Here is an 18,965-nt window from a genome sequence, read left to right as displayed (position 1 = left end):
TGTTAAATTCCACTATTGGGCACATTTAGCGGGGTGTTCTTGGCAGCTGCAGCACCGAGAAACACCCCACTATTCAACGGCACTTTGCTTTTTTTTTTGGCCACGGGGAGTTTCTTCCTGTCAAGGCCACACTTAGAGGGCGGGATTCTCCCGGATCAGCGAGGTGGCCCAACGCCGGCGTAAAAAACGGCGCGAACCACTACGTCGTCAGGCCGACCGGGTGTTGCGGACCGCAACCACTCGGGGGCTCTAAAATGGCCTGTGAGATCCCCAGAGGTGCCGTTACACCTGATTCCCGTTTGTGTGGACGAGTACTAAATGGCGTCCTGGCGAGGTCTTGCAGGCACAGCTGGTGAGTGCTGGGCGCTGGGTGAGTGCTGGGCGCTGGGTGAATCCAGCATTCAGGTATTTAAATGATCCATTACACTCATTTAAATATGCCGATCTGGATCTCACCCAGTGAGGGCAAGATCCAGCTCGCAGCGGGAAGAGCGAGTCGGCTAACTCACGATCAGACCGCATGGAGCGTTGGGGCTCTCGTGCGATTCAACTGTTGCATCTGGATCTGCACCGAGTGCAACAGGGTTGTTGAAACACACCCTAAATACTTGGAGCTCAGGGTAAGGGGAACTTTTAAAATGGCTCCCTGGGTTAGCAGGCACAATATGGCTTTTCAATGCAACATTTTGTACAATTCGTAAGTACATCAGATTTCACGAGCATTATGAAAAATTAATAGGCTAATATTTTGAAGGCCACCTGTTTCTACTTTTGCTTTCGGAATGTTTTTAATCAGAAGAGATTAGTTTTGGTGCGAGCTATTAGTTTCCCTGGAGCAATTTCCTAATCTCACAAAATAAATTACTCTATCCTAGTCAGCGAGAGATGTGCAAGATCATCAATTCACTGCTGACAGGCCAATCAATAGAAAAAAGTGTTTGCAGTTGAAATAATACACCATATAACAATGACAAAACTTTTTGTCTTCATGGACCTTAATTGTGGCAGGGAATGGGGTGGGGGTTGGGGGCAGAGACACATTGCAAACCAGCATATATCTCAGGTTGCTTAAACTAATAGGTCTTGGTGATTTGATTTAGGAATTGGTTACCAAGCAGGCAATGCTTCTTTGAACAGAACTTTCCTAATCTCCATGCCCATAAAACCCAAATGGAACAAGCTAAGAATTAAGACAATATGGGTGGTATTCTCGCCGCCCCGACACCCGCACGCGATTCTCCCCCCCCCCCAAACCAGCGCCGCGAGAATCGCGCTGGGCCGCTCAGAGAATCACCGCTCGCCGTTTGCAAAAGGCGAGCGGCGATTCTCCGACCCGGATGGGCCGAGCGGCCGCTCCGACACGACAGGTTCCCAGCGGCGCCATCCACACCTGGTCGCTGGCTGGAACTGTGCGGGAACGCTGGGGGGGGGTTGTCCTAGATTAATCATAGATTATCATTGAATTTACAGTGCAGAAGGAGGCCATTCGGCCCTTTGAGTCTGCACCGTCTCTTGGAAAGAGCACCCTACCCAAACTCAACACCTCCACCCAACACCAAGGGCAATTTGGACATTAAGGGCAATTTATCATTGGCCAATTCACCTAACCCGCACATCTTTGGACTGTGGGAGGAAACCGGAGCACCCGGAGGAAACCCACGCAGACACGGGGAGGACTTACATTAACACTGCAATGAGGTTATTGTGAAAAGCCCCTAGTCGCCCCACTGCGCCGCCTGTTTGGGTACACTGAGGGAGAATTCAGAATGTCCAATTTACCTGACATCACGGGCGGAATTCTCCGTTCCTGAGGCTAAGTGCCGGCGCCAACGGAGAATCTGTGGGTGATTCACGACGGGAAGATCAGCGCGAACCCCTCACCAATTCCGGTACTGGTGAGGGGCCAGCAGATCGCGCGGAAAATGGCCTGAGAATTAGCGGGTCCTGGGCCGCACCGGTCACGTGGAAAAGTTGGCGCCGGCTGTGCTGGAACCCTATCGCGCCCACCCCGATCCCACAGCCCACCCCGTGGCCAACCCCCACCACTCCCGCCAACCCTAACAGCAGCCCCCCGGCCAGAGGCATGGATCCCGGACGAGTGTGGCGGCGCTGGACACTGTCCGCATTCGGCACGCCAGGTTCCTGACCGCTGGGACCACACGTGGCCCATGCAGTCAGGAACTCGGCTCATCAGGGATGGAGCATCACGGGTGGGTCGGGTGATGATGCACCAACCATCTTGAGACTGTGGCGACGTGCGTCCCAATGACGCCGATTTGGAGGGGGCGGAGCAATACGAGCCAGCGTCAAACCGCCGCCTGCCCCAAATCCGGCGTTGGAAGCCATTCTCCATCTGATCGTTGATCTTGATTTCAGCGTCGGGCTACGGAGAATCCCACCCCACGTCTTTCGGGACTTGTGGGAGGAAACCAGAGCACCCGGAGGAAACCCTAACAAACACAAGGAAAACGTGCAGACTCCGCACAGACAGTGACCCGAGCTGGGAATCGAACCTGGGACCCTGGCGCTGTGAAGCAACAGTGCTAACCACTGTGCTACTGTGCCACCCTTATAAAGGTACTGTACTTAAAAAGATAACAAGGACATGTGAGCATCTGGACTCACTACAAACTTGCATTCATGGTTTTCAAAATAATCCTCAGATGATTAAAGTCAGAGAAACCGATTTGTGGTTCTTTTGAAAAATTGGCCTTGCGACAAAGTAGCTCTATTTTCCTTTTATATCATTTGCTCTAGAGATCAAAAAAAATAAAGCCACTTTTGTATTGCCAATGTATTAGTCCAGATTCTGGAAAATGGCATTGTAATATATCTGGTCTATTTATGCTTGGTACAGATTTATTAATTCCATGCTTAGTGTGCCAATTTCTGGGATACCACAGCCAGATTCAACACCAGCCTGCTTTAAAATATTGGGCTTCGTAAGTCCAATGGCCTAACAGTCACAATGGCCCAGATTTCACGCTCAGTCGTGAAGCGATTGCTCTCGCTGCTGGCCTCAAAGAAAGCTGCCTGTGAAGGTCTAGTGATTTCTGCAGTGTGGATTTCCCCTTTCCTGCCATTTGTTTGAATCTGGCACCAAAGCAAAGGGATGGCCAGGCATTCAGCAACAGTGATTTAGGGGGAGGCGGTGGTGTAGTGGTACTGTCACTGGACAGGTGATCCAGAGACCCAGGGTAATACTTCAGGTTTGAATCCCACCACAGAAGATGGTGGAAATTGAATCCAATAAAGTATCTGACCGTAAAACCATTGTCGCTTGTCGATTGTCAGAAAAAACCCAGCTGGTTTGCGAATGTCCTTTAGGGAAGGAAATCTACCACCCTTACCTTTCTGGCATACATGTGAGTCCAGATCCACAGCACTGTAGTTACCTCTCAAACATCCTCTGAAATGGCCTAACATGCCACTCAAACTGCTGCAAAGTAAAGAAACCGGATAGACCACCTGGCATCGACCTCGGCACTGGAAACAGCAAACGTAGCCCCTGTTAACCCTGCAAATCGTTCTACTTTTGTCAAAATTGGGACAGCTGTCTCACAGACTAGTCAAGCAACACCCTGACATAGTCATACTGATTGAATCATACCTTACAGACACGTTATATCATCCCGAGGTGTGTCCTGTCCCACCGGCAGGACAGACCCAGCAGAGCTGGTGGCACAGTGGTGTACAGTTAGGAGTGAGTTGTGCTGGGAGTCCTCAACAACGACTCTGGACCCCATGAAGTCTCATGGCCTCAGGTCAAACATGGACAAGGAAACCTCCTGTTGATGACCACATACCGTCCACCCTCAGCTGATGAATCAGTACAGGGCAGCATGGTAGCATTGTGGATAGCACAATTGCTTCACAGCTCCAGGGTCCCAGGTTCCATTCCCGGTTTGGGTCACTGTCTGTGCGGAGTCTGCACATTCTCCCCGTGTGTGCGTGGGTTTCCTCCGGGTGCTCCGGTTTCCTCCCACAGTCCAAAGATGTGCAGGTTAGGTGGATTGGCCATGCTAAAATTGCCCTTAGTGTCCAAAACTGCCCTTAGTGTTGGGTGGGGTTACTGGGTTATGGGGATAGGGTGGAGGTGTGGGCTTGGGTAGGGTGCTCTTTCCAAGAGCCGGTGCAGACTCGATGGGCCGAATGGCCTCCTTCTGCAATGTAAATTCCATGATTCTATGATACTCCTCCTGTTGAACGCCACTTGGAGGAAGTATTGAAGGTGGTAAGGGCACAGAATGTACTCTGGACTTCAATGTCCTTCACCAAAGGTGGTTCGGTAGCATCACTATTGACCGAGCTGGCCGAGTCCTAAAGGACATAACTGTTTTATTACACTTCTGGTAGTATGTTATGTTAACTACTGAATGTAATATATGTTACTCAATACTGTTGGTGATGAGGCTTTCTGAATCTTGATGAGAAAGACTCAAAGTCATCCAGTAATAAGAAAAGATTTATTGAGTAACTAAAATAATAATTTTGTGAGTTCTTTACTTTAATATTTATACCAGGTTAACAGGTTCTAAATTCAGTAACTATGTTTGCTAAGGTACACTAACACTCTGAGCTAATCTATACTCCTATCCTCTCATCACAATACACCCAAAAGAGAATGGGGAGCAGAATGAGCTTGATTTTATACCTCTGTTAGTACTGCCCTCTAGTGATCATCTGATTTTACTGATTACGCATTAACCCCTTATGTACAATGCACATACGGGATCACTACAATAACTGCTAGAGTGGTGGAACTAACAGGAGGGGGAAGGAGAACAGCCAGAGGCCATAGTACACATAAATACTAACGACATAAGCAGGAAGAGTGATGAGATTCTGCAGAAGGAGTTCAGGGAGTTAGGCAGGAAGCTAAAAAGCAGAACTTCTAGGGTTGTAAACTCAGCATTACTTCCCGTGCCATGTGCGAGTGAGGCTAGAAATAGGAGGATAGTGAAGCCAAACATGTGGTTAAACTGGTGGTGTAGGAAAGAGGGTTTCAGATTTCTGGACCACTGGGATCTCTTCCGGGGCAGGTGTGACCTGTACAAGATGGACGGGTTGCATCTACAGTGGAACGGCACCAATGTCCTGGCTGGGAGGTTTGCTAACGTCACTCGGGAGGATTTAAATTAGTATGGCGGGGGGTGGGAACTAGAGCACAAGCTTAGAAGGTGTAATACCTGAAGGGGAAATAGAGAACAAAAATAAGAGAACAACATCACCCTGTCTGCTCAAACGCAGTGGTTTGAAGTGTATTTGTTTCAAACCAGAAGTATAGCTGGTAAGGCAGATGAACTTAGAGCACTTATTAGTACATGGAATTATGATGTTGTGGCTATCACAGAAATGTGGTTAAAGGAAGGGCAGGATTAGCACCTGAACGTTGGAGGATACAGATGCTTCAGTAGAGTTAGAGGGGCTGTAAAAAGGGTGGGGGAGTTGCATTACTAGTTAAGGAGAATATTATAGCCGCACTGCAGGAGGACACCTTGGAGGGCTCATATAATGAGGCAATCTGAGGGGCTGTTTAGCACAGGGCTAAATCGCTGGCTTTGAAAGCAGACCAAGGCAGGCCAGCAGCACGGTTCAATTCCCGTAACAGCCTCCCCGAACAGGCACCGGAATGTGGCGACCAGGGGCTTTTCACAGTAACTTAATTGAAGCCTACTTGTGACAATAAACGATTTTCATTTCAATTCATTTCATTTCATTTCATCTGGTGGAACAGGAAGGGGACAATCACAATGTTGGCCATTTATTACTGGCCCCACAACTGCCAGCGTGAGATAGAGGAGCAGATAGGTAGATAGATTTTGGATAAGTGCAAAAGTAACAGGGCTGTTGTGGTAGGGGATTTTAATTTCCCCTATATTGACTGGGACTCACTTAGTGCTAAGGACGTGGATGGGGCAGATTTTGTAAGGTGTATCCAGGAAGGCTTCTTGATGCAATATGTAGATAGTCCAACTAGGGAATTGGCAGTACTGGATCTGATATTGGGGAATGAGCCTGGACAGGTGGTTGACGTTTCAGTAGGGCAACATTTTGGGAGTAGTGACCACAATTCCATATGTTTTAGGGTACTTTTGGATAGGGATAAGGGTAACCCTTGCGTTAAGGAGCAAAACTAGGGAAAGGCAAATTACAATAACATTAGAAAAGAATTGAAGAATTTGGATGAATTTGATTTGATTTATTTGACTGGGTGCGGTTGTTGGAGGGTCAATCAACATCAGAAATGTGGGAGTTTTTCAAGCGACAGTTGATTAGGATTCAGGAAAGTCATATTCCTGAGAGAACGAAGGATAAGTATGGGAAGTTTAGGGAGCCTTGGATAACGAGGGATATTGTGAACCTCGTCAAAAAGAAAAAGGAGACTTTTGAACGGTCTAGAAGGTGGGGACAGTCGAAATCCTTGAGGAGTATAAAGAAAGTAGGAAGGTACTTCAGTGGGAAATTAGGAGGGCTAGGAGGGGGGGTCATGAAAAGTCCTTGGCGAGTAGGATTAAGGTGAATCCCAAAGCTTTTTACTCATATGTAAAAAGCAAGAGAGTGGGCAGGGAAAGCATTGGACCACTTAAGGACAGTAGGGGAAATCTATGTGTTGAACTAGAAGAAATGGACGAGGTACTAAATAAGTACTTTGTATCAATGTTCACCAAAGAAACTGACTTTATGGAAGATGATTCTTGGGTAGGGTGTGTGGATAGTCTGGGTCATGTTGACATCAAACAGGAGGAGCTATTGGGTCTTTCAAAAGATATTAAGGTAGATAAGACTCCTGGGCCAGCTGGGATTTATCCCAGAATACTGAGGGAAGCAAGGGAGGAAATTGCTGGGGCCTTGACTGACAACATTGTATCCTCATTGGCTACAGGTGAGACCCCAGCGGACTGGAGAATAGCTAATGTGGTACCGCTGTTTAAGAAAGGTAGCAGGGATAATCCAGGAAACTATAGTCCGCTGAGCCTCTTGTCGGTAGTAGGCGCATTATTGGAGAGAATGCTCAGGAACAGGATTTATACCCATTTGGAAACAAATGGACTCAGTAGCGATAGGCAGCATGGTTTTGTGAAGGGGAGGTCGTGCCTCACTAACTTAATCAAATTTTTTGAGCGTAACAAAGATGATTGATGAGGGGAGGGTGGTGGATGTTGTTTACATGGACTTCAGTAAAGCCTTTGACAAGGTGCCTCATGGCAGACTGGTACAAAAGGTGAAATCACACGGGATCAGAGGTGAGGTGGTAAGATGGATACAGAATTGGGTCGGTCACAGAAGGCAAAGGGTAGCGTTGGAAGGGTGTTTTTCTGAATGGAATGTTGTGACTAGTGGTGATCCACAGGGATCTGTGCTGGGGCCTCTGTTGTTTATAGTATACAGAAATGATTTGAAGAAAAATGTAGCTGGTCTGATTAGTAAGTTTGTGGATGACACTAAGGTTGGTGGAGGGGCAGATAGTGTTGAGGATTGTCAGAGGATACAGCAGGACATAGATAGGTTGGAGACTTGGGCAGAGAAATGGCAAATGGAGTTTAATCCAGACAAATGCGAGGTAATGCAATTTGGTAGGTCTAACAGAGAGAGGAAATATACCGTAAATGGAAAAACTCTTAGGAATATAGAAAGTCAGAGAGATCTGGGCGTGCAGGTCCACAGATCTTTGAAAGTGACAACACAAGTGGACAAGGTAGTCAAGAAAGCATACAGAATGCTTGCCTTCATTGGACGGGCATCGAGTATAAAAACTAGCAAGTCATGTTACAGTTGTACAGAACCTTGGTAAGGCCGCACTTGAAATATTGTCACTCTACCAGAAGGGTGTGGAGGGTTTGGAGAGGGTGCAGAGGTGATTTACCAGGATGTTGCCTGGTCTGGAGGATGTTAGCTATGCGGAGAGGCTGAATAGACTCGGACTGTTTTCATTCGAAAGACGGAGGTTGAGGGGTGACCTGATAGAGGTCTACAAGATGGATAGAGTGGATGGGCAGGCATTCTTTTCCAGGGTGGAGGGGTCAGTCACTAGAGGCATAGATTTAATGTGCGTGGTGTCTTTGAGGAGATGTGCGAGGCGTGTTTTTTATGCAGAGGGTGGGGAATGCCTTGAACGCATTGCCTGGGGAGGTTGTGGAAGCAGATACATTAATGGCATTCAAAAAGCATCTTGACAAATACATGGATAGGATGAGAATTGAGGGATAGGGCACAAGGAAATGCTGAGGGTTTTGGCCAAGGCTGGTATCATGACCAGTACAGGCTTGGAGGGCAGAAGGGCCTCTTCCTGTGCTGTATTGTGCTTTGTTCTTTGAGGGTAAAGCATACTTGTCCTCATCCTCACCAAACTGCCTGCTGCATATGCAACTGTCCATGACAGTATCGGTAGGAGTGATCTTGGTGGAATCTTTGTGGAGACAAAGTCCCGTCTTCACATTGAGGATACCCTCCATCGTGTTGTGTGGCACTACCATTGTGCTAAATGGGACAGATTCAGAACAGATCTAGAAACTCATGAGGTCCAGTGGGCCGTCAGCAGCAGCAGAATTGTATTCAGCCACATTCTCATGGCCTGGCACATTCTCCACTCTATCTTTACCACCAAGCCATGAGATCAACCCTGGTTTAATGAAGAGTGCAGGTGGGCATGTCAGGAGCAACACCAGTCATACCAAAAAATGAGGTATCAACCTGATGATACCTCATACCCTGGTTTAATGAAGAGTGCAGGTGGGCATGTCAGGAGCAACACCAGTCATACCAAAAAATGAGGTATCAACCTGATGAAGCTATAACACGGGACTACTTGCATGCCAAACAACATAAGCAGCAAGTGATAGCCTGAGCTGAGTGATCGATCCCAAAACCAATGGATCAGATCCAAGCTCTTTAGTTCTGCCATATCTAGTCGTGAATGGTGGTGGACAATTAAACAACTCACTCGAGGAGGAAGCTCCACAAATATCCCCATCCTCAATGATGGAGGAGCCCAGCACATCTGCGCAAAAGACAAGGCTGAAGCATTCGCAATAATCTTCAGTCAGAAGTACAAAGTGGATGATCCATCACGGTCTCCTCCAGAGGTCCCCAGCATACAGATGCCAGTCTTCAGCCAATTCAATTCATCTACGTGATATCAAGAAATGGCTGATGGCACTGGAGGCGGCTATTTCTCCTGACATTTCTCTGGCAAGAGTACTGAAGATTTGTGCTCCAGAACTTGCTGTGCCCTGAGTCAAACTGTCCCAGAACAGCTACAACACTGGCACCTACCTGGCAATGTGGAAAGTTATCCATGTATGCCCTGCACACAAAAAGCAGGAACAAATATAACCTGGCCAATTACTGCCCTATCAGTCTACTCTCAGTCATCAGGAAAGTGATGAAAAGGTGGTGCAGTAGTTAGCACTGCTGCCTCACGGCGCCGAGTTCCTAGGTTCGATCCTGGCCTTGGGTCATTGTCCGTGTGGAGTTTGAACACTCTCCACATGTTTACAGGGTTTCACCCCCACAACCCAAAGATGTGCAGATGTGGATTGGCCACATTAAATTGCCCCGTAATTGGAAAAAAATAATTGGGTAATTTAAATTTAAAAAGAAGTGATGGAAGGGGTCAGCAATAGAGCTATCAAGTGGCGCCTATTCAGCGATAACCTGCTCACTGGCACTCAGTTTGTGTTCTGCCAGGGTGGCACAGCTCCTGACCTCATTGCAGCCTTGGTTCAAGCATGAACAAAAGAGCTGAACTCCTGAGGTGAGGGGAGAGTGATTGCCCTTGACATTAAGGCAACATTTGATCAAGTATGGCATCAAGGAACCCTAGCAAAACAGGAATCAATGGGAATCAGGGGCAAAACTCTCCACTGGTTGGAGTCAAACCTAGCACAATGGAAGATGGTTGCGATGGTTGGAGATCAGTTATCTCAATTAAAGAATCTTGGAAACTCTACAGTGCAGAAGGAGGCCATTTGGCCCACCGATTCTGCACCGATCCTCTGAACCAGCAACCTACCTTGGCCCACTCCCCCGCAACTCCACCTAACCTTTGGACATTAAGGGGCAATTTATTATAGCCAATCCACCTAAGCTGCACATTTTTGGACTGTGGGAGGAATCCAGAGAGCCCAGAGGAAACCCACACAGACATGCGGAGAACGTACAACCTCCACACAGACAGTCACCCAAGGTGGAAATTTAACCCGGATCCCTGGCTCTATGAAGCAGCAGTGCTAACCACCGTGCCACCCTGCTGAGGTCCCGGGACTTCACTGCAGGAGTTCCTCAGAATAATTTCCTAGGCCCAACCATCTTCAGCTGCTTCATCAATTACCTTCTTTCCAACATGATTGTACAATGTTCTCCACCATTCGCGACACCTTAGACACTGAAGCAGACCATATGCAAATGTAGCAGGACATGGAAAATATCCAGGCTTGGGCTGACAAGTATAATTCGTGCCGCACAAGTACCAGGCAATGGCCATCTCCCATAAAAGAGAATCAAACCATCGCCCCTTGACATTTAATGACACTACCATCACCGAATCCCCCACGATCAACATCCTGGTGGTTACCATTGACCACAAACTGACTGGATTAGCCATATGAAAACTATAGCTACAAGAAAAGGTCAAAGACGAGGGATACTGCGGCGAGTAGCTCACCTCCTGACTCCCCAAAGCATGTCCACCACGTACAAGGCACATCTCAAGAGTGTGATGGAATACTCTCCACTTGCCTGGATGAGTCCAGCTCCGACAACACTCAAAAAGCTCAACACCATCCAAGACAAAGCAACTGCTTGATTAGCACCCCTTCCAGAAACATTCACTCCCTCCACCACTGATGCACAGTAGCAGCAGTGTGTACGATCTACAAGATGCACTGCAGGAACTCACCAATGTTCCTTAAGCAGCACCTTCAAAACCCACAACCATGATCATCTAGAATGACAAGGACAATGTACATGGGAACACTACCAAGTCCCCTCAAAGTCACCCACATCCTGATTTGGAAATATATCGCCATTCCTTCACTGTCGCTGGGTCAAAATCCTGGAACTCCCTCCCTAATAGTGGGTGTACCTACACCACTTGAACTGCAGCGGTTCAATTAGACAGCTCACCACCACCTTCTCAAGGGCAATTATAGATGGGCAATAAATGCTGACCTAGCCAGTGAAGCACACATCCTGTTGAAAATTAATTTAAAAAAATGCTGGGTAGGCAGCAAATGAGATTGAAGTATTCTCACAGTCAGAAAACCAGGAAGTAAAATGCACTGATGCATTTTAAACTAAATTTTAGAGAGAGAAAAATATATTAGTGGGTGTTATAATCCCAATGGAGGTCCCGGGATCAGGACCATACAATTTCCCATGACCTCCCTGGAATATGAACTTCCCCTTTAAGGCAGGCATGTCTTCCCCTTTAAGGGGGCTGGATTTCCCCTTTACAAGGAGAGCCGGAGTGTATATAAACCCCGGCCTAGTTGCAGGTGGGGGAAGGAGACCCTTTGGGGAGTGGAGGTTTATCATCATTGTATTGATATAAACCTTGTTCTGTAATTTCAACTTTGTCTATGTGTTCTGCCTACCGCGGATTCAACAGCTGGGGATACATACAAATTATATCGTTGGAGGGTAGCATTCCATAAACACATTTTAATAGATTATTTTGGAAGGTTTTTTTTCTATCATAATGGAGATAAGAACATAAGAACACAAGAACTAGGAACAGGAGTAGGCCACCTGGCCCCTCGAGCCTGCTCCGCCATTTAATGAGATCATGGCTGATCTTTGTGGACTCAGCTCCACTCTCCGGCCCGTACACCATATCCCCGAATCCCTTTATTCTTTAGAAAGGCATCTATCTTTTTCTTAAAAACGTTTCAAGAAGGAGCCTCAACTGCTTCACTGGGCAAGGAATTCCAGAGATTCACAACCCTTTGGGTGAAGAAGCTCCTCCTACACTCCGTCCTAAATCTCCCTCCCCTTATTTTGAGGCTATGCCTCCTAGTTCTGCTTTCCCCGACCAGTGGAAACAACCTGCCCGCATCTATCCTATCTATTCCCTTCATAATTTTATATGTCTCAATAAGATCCCCCCTCATCCTTCTAAACTCCAATGAGTACAGTCCCAGTCTACTCAACCTTTCATCATAATCTAATCCCCTCAACTCTGGGATCAACCTAGTGAATCTCCTCTGCACTCCCTCCAGTGCCAATATGTCCTTTCTCAGGTAAGGAGACCAAAACTGAACACAATACTCCAAATGCGGCCTCAGCAACACCCTATACAATTGCAGCATAACCTCCCTAGTCTTGAACTCCATCCCTCTAGCAATGAAAGACAAAACTCGATTAGCCTTCTTAATCACCTGTTGCACCTGCACACCAACTTTTTGCGACTCGTGCACCAGCACACCCAGGTCCCTCTGCACAGCAGCATGTTTTAACATCTTACTGTTTAAATAATAATCCATTCTGCTGTTATTCCTCCCAAAATGGATAGCCTCATGGTTGGCAGTTAAGTGTCAGTCTCTTAAATCTACCTTGATCTAAAAGCAGGTGGGGGAGGGGAGTCAATTCAGGACGGTTTAAAAAGAGCAACTTGTAAACTCACTCCCAGTGAGTTCTCCCAGTGAGCCAGAGAGAAGACAGCCAGAGTGAGACAGCAAAGAGTGAGTTTGGGAATTTGAATCTAGGTGGGAATTCGAAGCTGGGTGGGGAGGAAGTGCTTTTTATCCCTGGTAAGTGACTGGTAAGTAGTGTTTCTGTTTTTCTGTTTCTTTTCATTGGTATATTTATTTATTTTTTCTTTGTTTTTTTTTGTTGAAATTGTAGTTGTTGAAGTTAACCGAAGGTTTAAGACATGGCAGGAGCTCTCAGACCCGTGTCATGCTCCTCGTGTGCGATGTGGGAGCTCAGGGACACATCCACTGTCACTGGCTCCTTCACGTGCAAGAGGTGTGTCCAGTTGCAGCTCCTGTTAGACCGCTTGACTGCTCTGGAGCTGCGGATGGACTCACTTTGGAGCATCCGCGATGCTGAGGACGTCATGGATAGCACGTTTAGCGAGTTGGTCACACCGCAGGTGAAAGGTACTGAGGGAGATAGTAAATGGGTGACCAAAAGACAGGCAAGAGTAGGAAGGCAGTGCAGGTGTCCTCTGCGGTCATCTCCCTGCAAAACAGATATACCGCTTTGGATACTGTTGAGGGAGATGGCTCACCAGGGGAAGGCAGCAGCAGCCAGGTTCATGACACCATGGCTGGCTCTGCTGCGCAGCTGGGCAGGAAGAAGAGTGGCAGGGTTATAGTGATAGGGGACTCAATTGTAAGGGGAATAGACAGGCGGTTCAGCAGACGCAATCGAGACTCCAGGATGGTATGTTGCCTCCCTGGTGCAAGGGTCAAGGATGTCTCGGAGCGGCTGCAGGACATTCTGGGGGGGGGGGGGGTGAACAGCCAGCTGTCGTGGTGCATATAGGCACCAACGATATAGGTAAAAAACGGGAGGAGGTCCTACAAGCTGAATTTAGGGAGCTCGGAGTTAAACTAAAAAGTAGGACCTCAAAGGTAGTAATCTCAGGATTGCTACCAGTGCCATGAGCTAGTCAGAGTAGGAATGTCAGGATAGCGAGGATGAATACGTGGCTTGAGAGATGGTGCAAGAGGGAGGGATTCAAATTCCTGGGACATTGGAACCTGTTCTGGGGGAGGTGGGACCAGTACAGACCGGACGGTCTGCACCTGGGCAGGACTGGAACCGATGTCCTGGGGGGGGGGGGGGTGATTGCTAGAGCTGTTGGGGAGAGTTTAAACTAATGTGGCAGGGGGATGGGAACCGATGCAGGAAGTTGGAAGGTAGTAAAACAGGGACAGAAATAAAAGGCAGTAAGGGGGAAAGTGTAAGGCAGAGAAGCCATAGTCAAAAATCAAAAAGGGCGACAGTACAAGGTACAGTGACTGAGGGGAGCTCAGTGAATAGGACCAGGAATACTAAAAGAAATAAAACGGGAAGTGAAAACATTAATGGTAAGCGACTGGGCAGGTTGTTATACGAAGATATGGGTTCGACGACAAGGAAAATTAGGAGAAAGGTTAAGAGGAAATATAACTTAGGAGAGGTTACTGATCGAGGTGTTAAGATTCAGAACAGATGTAAAAAAGCCAACATAAGTGTACTTTACCTGAATGCTCGTAGTATTCGGAATAAGGTAAATGAGTTGATGGCGCAAATCATCGTGAATGACTATGATTTAGTGGCCATTACTGAAACATGGTTAAAGGATGGTCACGACTGGGAGTTAAATATCCAAGGGTATCAAACTTTTCGGAAGGACAGAGTGGATGGTAAGGGAGGGGGTGTAGCTCTGTTATTTAAGGATGACATCCGGGCAACAGTAAGGGATGACATCGGTGCTATGGAGGATAAGGTTGAATCCATTTGGGTGAAAATCAGGAATAGTAAGGCAAAAAAGTCACTGATAGGAGTAATCTATAGGCCACCAAATAGTAACATTATGGTGGGGCAGGCAATAAACAAAGAAATAACAGATGCATGTAGAAATGGTACAGCAGTTATCATGGGGGATTTTAATCTACATGTTGATTGGTTTAACCAGGTCGGTCAAGGCAGCCTTGAGGAGGAGTTTATAGAATGTATCCGCGATAGTTTCCTCGAACAGTATGTAATGGAACCTACGAGGGAACAAGCGGTCCTAGATCTGGTCCTGTGTAATGAGACAGGATTGATTCAGGATCTCATAGTTAGGGATCCTCTCGGAAGGAGCGATCACAATATGGTGGAATTTAAAATACAGATGGAGGGTGAGAAGGTAAAATCAAGCACTAGTGTTTTGTGCTTAAACAAAGGAGATTACAATGGGATGAGAGAAGAACTAGCTAAGGTAGACTGGGAGCAAAGACTTTATAGTGAAACAGTTGAGGAACAGTGGAGAACCTTCCAAGTGATTTTTCACAGTGCCCAGCAAAGGTTTATACCAACGAAAAGGAAGGACGGTAAAAAGAGGGAAAATCGACGGTGGATATCTAAGGAAATAAGGGAGAGTATCAAATTGAAGGAAAAAACATACAAAGTAGCAAAGATCAGTGGGAGACTAGAGGACTGGGAAATCTTTAGGGGGCAACAGAAAGCTACTAAAAAAAGCTATAAAGAAGAGTAAGATAGATTATGAGAGTAAACTTGCTCAGAATATAAAAACAGATAGTAAAAGTTTCTACAAATACATAAAACAAAAAAGAGTGGCTAAGGTAAATATTGGTCCTTTAGAGGATGATAAGGGAGATTTAATAATGGGAGATGAGGAAATGGCTGAGGAACTGAACAGGTTTTTTGGGTCGGTCTTCACAGTGGAAGACACAAATAACATGCCAGTGACTGATGGAAATGAGGCTATGACAGGTGAGGACCTTGAGAGGATTGTTATCACCAAGGAGGTAGTGATGGGCAAGCTAATGGAATGCATGCCAGAGTGCTAAAAGAGATGGCTAGGGAAATTGCAAATGCACTCGTGATAATTTACCAAAATTCACTCGACTCTGGGGTGGTCCCGGCGGATTGGAAATTAGCAAACGTGACACCACTGTTTAAAAAAGGAGGTAGGCAGAAAGCGGGTAATTATAGGCCAGTGAGCTTAACTTCGGTAGTAGGGAAGATGCTGGAATCTATCATCAAGGAAGAAATAGCGAGGCATCTGGATGGAAATTGTCCCATTGGGCAGACGCAGCATGGGTTCATAAAGGGCAGATCGTGCCTAACTAATTTAGTGGAATTTTTTGAGGACATTAACAGTGCGGTAGATAACGGGGAGCCAATGAATGTGGTATATCTGGATTTCCAGAAAGCCTTTGACAAGGTGCCACACAAAAGGTTGTTGCATAAGATAAAGATGCATGGCATTAAGGGGAAAGTAGTAGCATGGATAGAGGATTGGTTAATTAATGGAAAGCAAAGAGTGGGAATTAATGGGTGTTTCTCTGGTTGGCAATCAGTAGCTAGTGGTGTCCGTCAGGGATCAGTGTTGGGCCCACAACTGTTCACAATTTACATAGATGATTTGGAGTTGGGGACACAAGGGCAATGTGTCCAAGTTTGCAGACGACACTAAGATAAGTGGTAAAGCAAAAAGTGCAGAGGATACTGGAAGTCTGCAGAGGGATTTGGATAGGCTAAGTGAATGGGCTGGGGTCTGGCAGATGGAATACAATGTTGACAAATGTGAGGTTATCCATTTTGGTAGGAATAACAGCAAAAGGGATTATTATTTAAATGATAAAATATTAAAACATGCTGCTGTGCAGAGAGACCTGGGTGTGCTAGTGCATGAGTCGCAAAAAGTTGGTTTTCAGGTGCAACAGGTGATTAAGAAGGCAAATGGAATTTTGTCCTTCATTGCTAGAGGGATGGAGTTTAAGATTAGGGCGGTTCTGCTGCAATTGTATAAGGTGTTAGTGAGGCCACACCTGGAGTATTGTGTTCAGTTTTGGTCTCCTTACTTGAGAAAGGACGTACTGGCACTGGAGCGTGTGCAGAGGAGATTCACTAGGTTAATCCCAGAGCTGAAGGGGTTGGATTACGAGGAAAGGTTGAGTAGACTGGGACTGTACTCGTTGGAATTTAGAAGGATGAGGGGGGATCTTATAGAAACATATAAGATTATGAAGGGAATAGATAGGATAGATGCGGGCAGGTTGTTTCCACTGGAGGGTGAAAGCAGAACTAGGGGGAATAGCCTCAAAATAAGGGGAAGTAGATTTAGGACTGAGTTTAGGAGGAACTTCTTCACCCAAAGGGTTGTGAATCTATGGAATTCCTTGCCCAGTGAAGCAGTAGAGGCTCCTTCATCAAATGTTTTTAAGCTAAAGATAGATAGTTTTTTGAAGAATAAAGGGATTAAGGGTTATGGTGTTCGGGCCGGAAAGTGGAGCTGAGTCCACAAAAGATCAGCCATGATCTCATTGAATGGTGGAGCAGGCTCGAGGGGCCAGATGGCCTACTCCTGCTCCTAGTTCTTATGTTCTTACACTTGGCAACATTGTATTCTTGACAAGTGTGAAATTATTTTTCGGGGCCACAACAGTTTTCATCAGCAATTATTAACTCAATTACAATTCATTTATAACAAGGTGTTACAAGGTTTTGTACAGCAGCTGATAGGCACATTCACATTGGTTCAGTGATTTCTATCTGAATTGTAATCTGAGGGGACTTCAAGAGTGTACCTATGGGGAAGATAGAATTACCGAGAGCAACTTCTGGATTTCTGCATTAAACTCCGTACAAACTACTCCAGAAGCGGATGTTGGTTTTAGGAGAGTAAGGATGTGGGCCTGTTGGAGGACATTTTCTGATACTGGACTATGATATAAATTATAGGTGGCCCTGTAACTACATTTGTGCTCCTATATTACTTTTGAATAGTTCTGATGAGACAAAAGGTACTCATTGGCTTAGATGCCTGTTTAGAAGAAGCAATTTATAGAAATAGATAGTGTATACACAATGCTTGTTAATATCAGAAAGGACACAAAATGGCTGTTAGCAATTTTAGCAATACTAAAAACACAAAATGGCTGAGCTAGCCACTTTCCTTTACCAATAAGTTATAAACTGTGTAAACTACCTCATGAGAACCTAGGGAGTATTTCAACAGCCGCTGATAACAGCTTCACAGAACAAGAAATGCTATGTGTCCTTGATAAGCTCAAGGACCCCAGCTGCAGACAGGACATTATTATGTTAGTCTTGAGTGACTTTTGCATGAAGTTAGGGGCAAGTAAGACAACATCCACTTTAACCATATATGTGATAATTGGGATGTAATGAAAATTGATTGACTGCATGTAATGAAGTGTGACGCGAATATAGTTGATTGATTGTATGTAAATAAGAATACATCTAATTCCGCCCCTTGAATCTGTACATTAACCCGTGTGAGCCTTAGCTCAAGTGAGAAAAGGGTGCTGGCAATAGGCTACGGAGCCTCAGGCCTTTTGTCCCAGATCTGATAGAATAAACTGTTTCTTTACTCATCCTCAGGCCTCCGTGTGAATATTTTAACCTCTAACAGGGCCCTGCCAGTTTCACTACCATTACTCCACAAACTTCAGCTACGTGAAATGCCAACTACTTCTATTCCTCTGAAATGGCTTTAAATAATACTCTGTGCAAAGATTTTAACTCATTCAAAATCTATCCACAGAATTGGATCCAGAAAGCATGCATACATAAACAGCTACCTGAATTGTGTTTGAAAACTTTAAAGCCATTTTGAATATGCTCATAAGTATTATTTTCCTATCAGCACTGAGGCTCAGGATATCAAGACTAATGTTACAAAGACTTATAAGATTGCTATGTTTCGGATTGTGTCTTTAACTTAGGGTAAAGTGAAGTGGGTCGAGTGACCTATTCTGACGTTTGCCTAACAACTGGCTTGGGTGATATGGCTGTTCAAGATTAAAGGGAGATCTGGAAAGAAGGTGTAAGGTAGTCACACTTGGGAGACATGGCAGCAGCATCTGTACTTGCAACAGTTACGACTTCTAGTCTCCAAAGTCTCAGGAAGGTGTTGAGAATGTCGGGCTAAACAGTTATACTTTAAACTGTCCATTTACTTCCAAGATAAAGGAGATTTGTGGTCTCAAAGATAGCCGATCAGCATTTCTACCTGTATCCAAGGTCCTAGGGCCATGGAAATGAGCTTTGAGAGGTGAAAGGTTTCTAAGATACCCCAGAAACTAGAATTAGTTTGCTGGTATCTGTGACAGAGGGAGCAGTTAAAGGCTGGAAGCCTCCATGGTTCACAGTCTAGGAATGGGGATGGTAGCTCACACTTGGATTGAAAAGACCAAGGGTGGGATTCTCCGACCCCCGCCGGGTTGGAAAATCGGCGGGGGCTGGCGTGAATCCCGCCCCCGCCGGTTGCCCAATTCTCC

At 46.0% G+C, this 18,965-nt stretch overlaps 1 protein-coding gene across 1 annotated transcript in view; it reads right to left on the bottom strand.

Annotated features, from left to right (window-relative positions):
- The window catches only part of ksr2 (kinase suppressor of ras 2), an 815,194-nt gene that overhangs the window by 259,437 nt on the left and 536,792 nt on the right, over positions 1-18,965 (bottom strand). The window lies entirely within an intron of this gene.

The sequence above is a fragment of the Scyliorhinus torazame genome, chromosome 1, assembly GCF_047496885.1.
Source record: "Scyliorhinus torazame isolate Kashiwa2021f chromosome 1, sScyTor2.1, whole genome shotgun sequence".
NCBI classification, from domain to species: Eukaryota; Metazoa; Chordata; class Chondrichthyes; order Carcharhiniformes; family Scyliorhinidae; genus Scyliorhinus; species Scyliorhinus torazame.
This window is presented reverse-complemented; position numbering and strand designations above follow the sequence as displayed.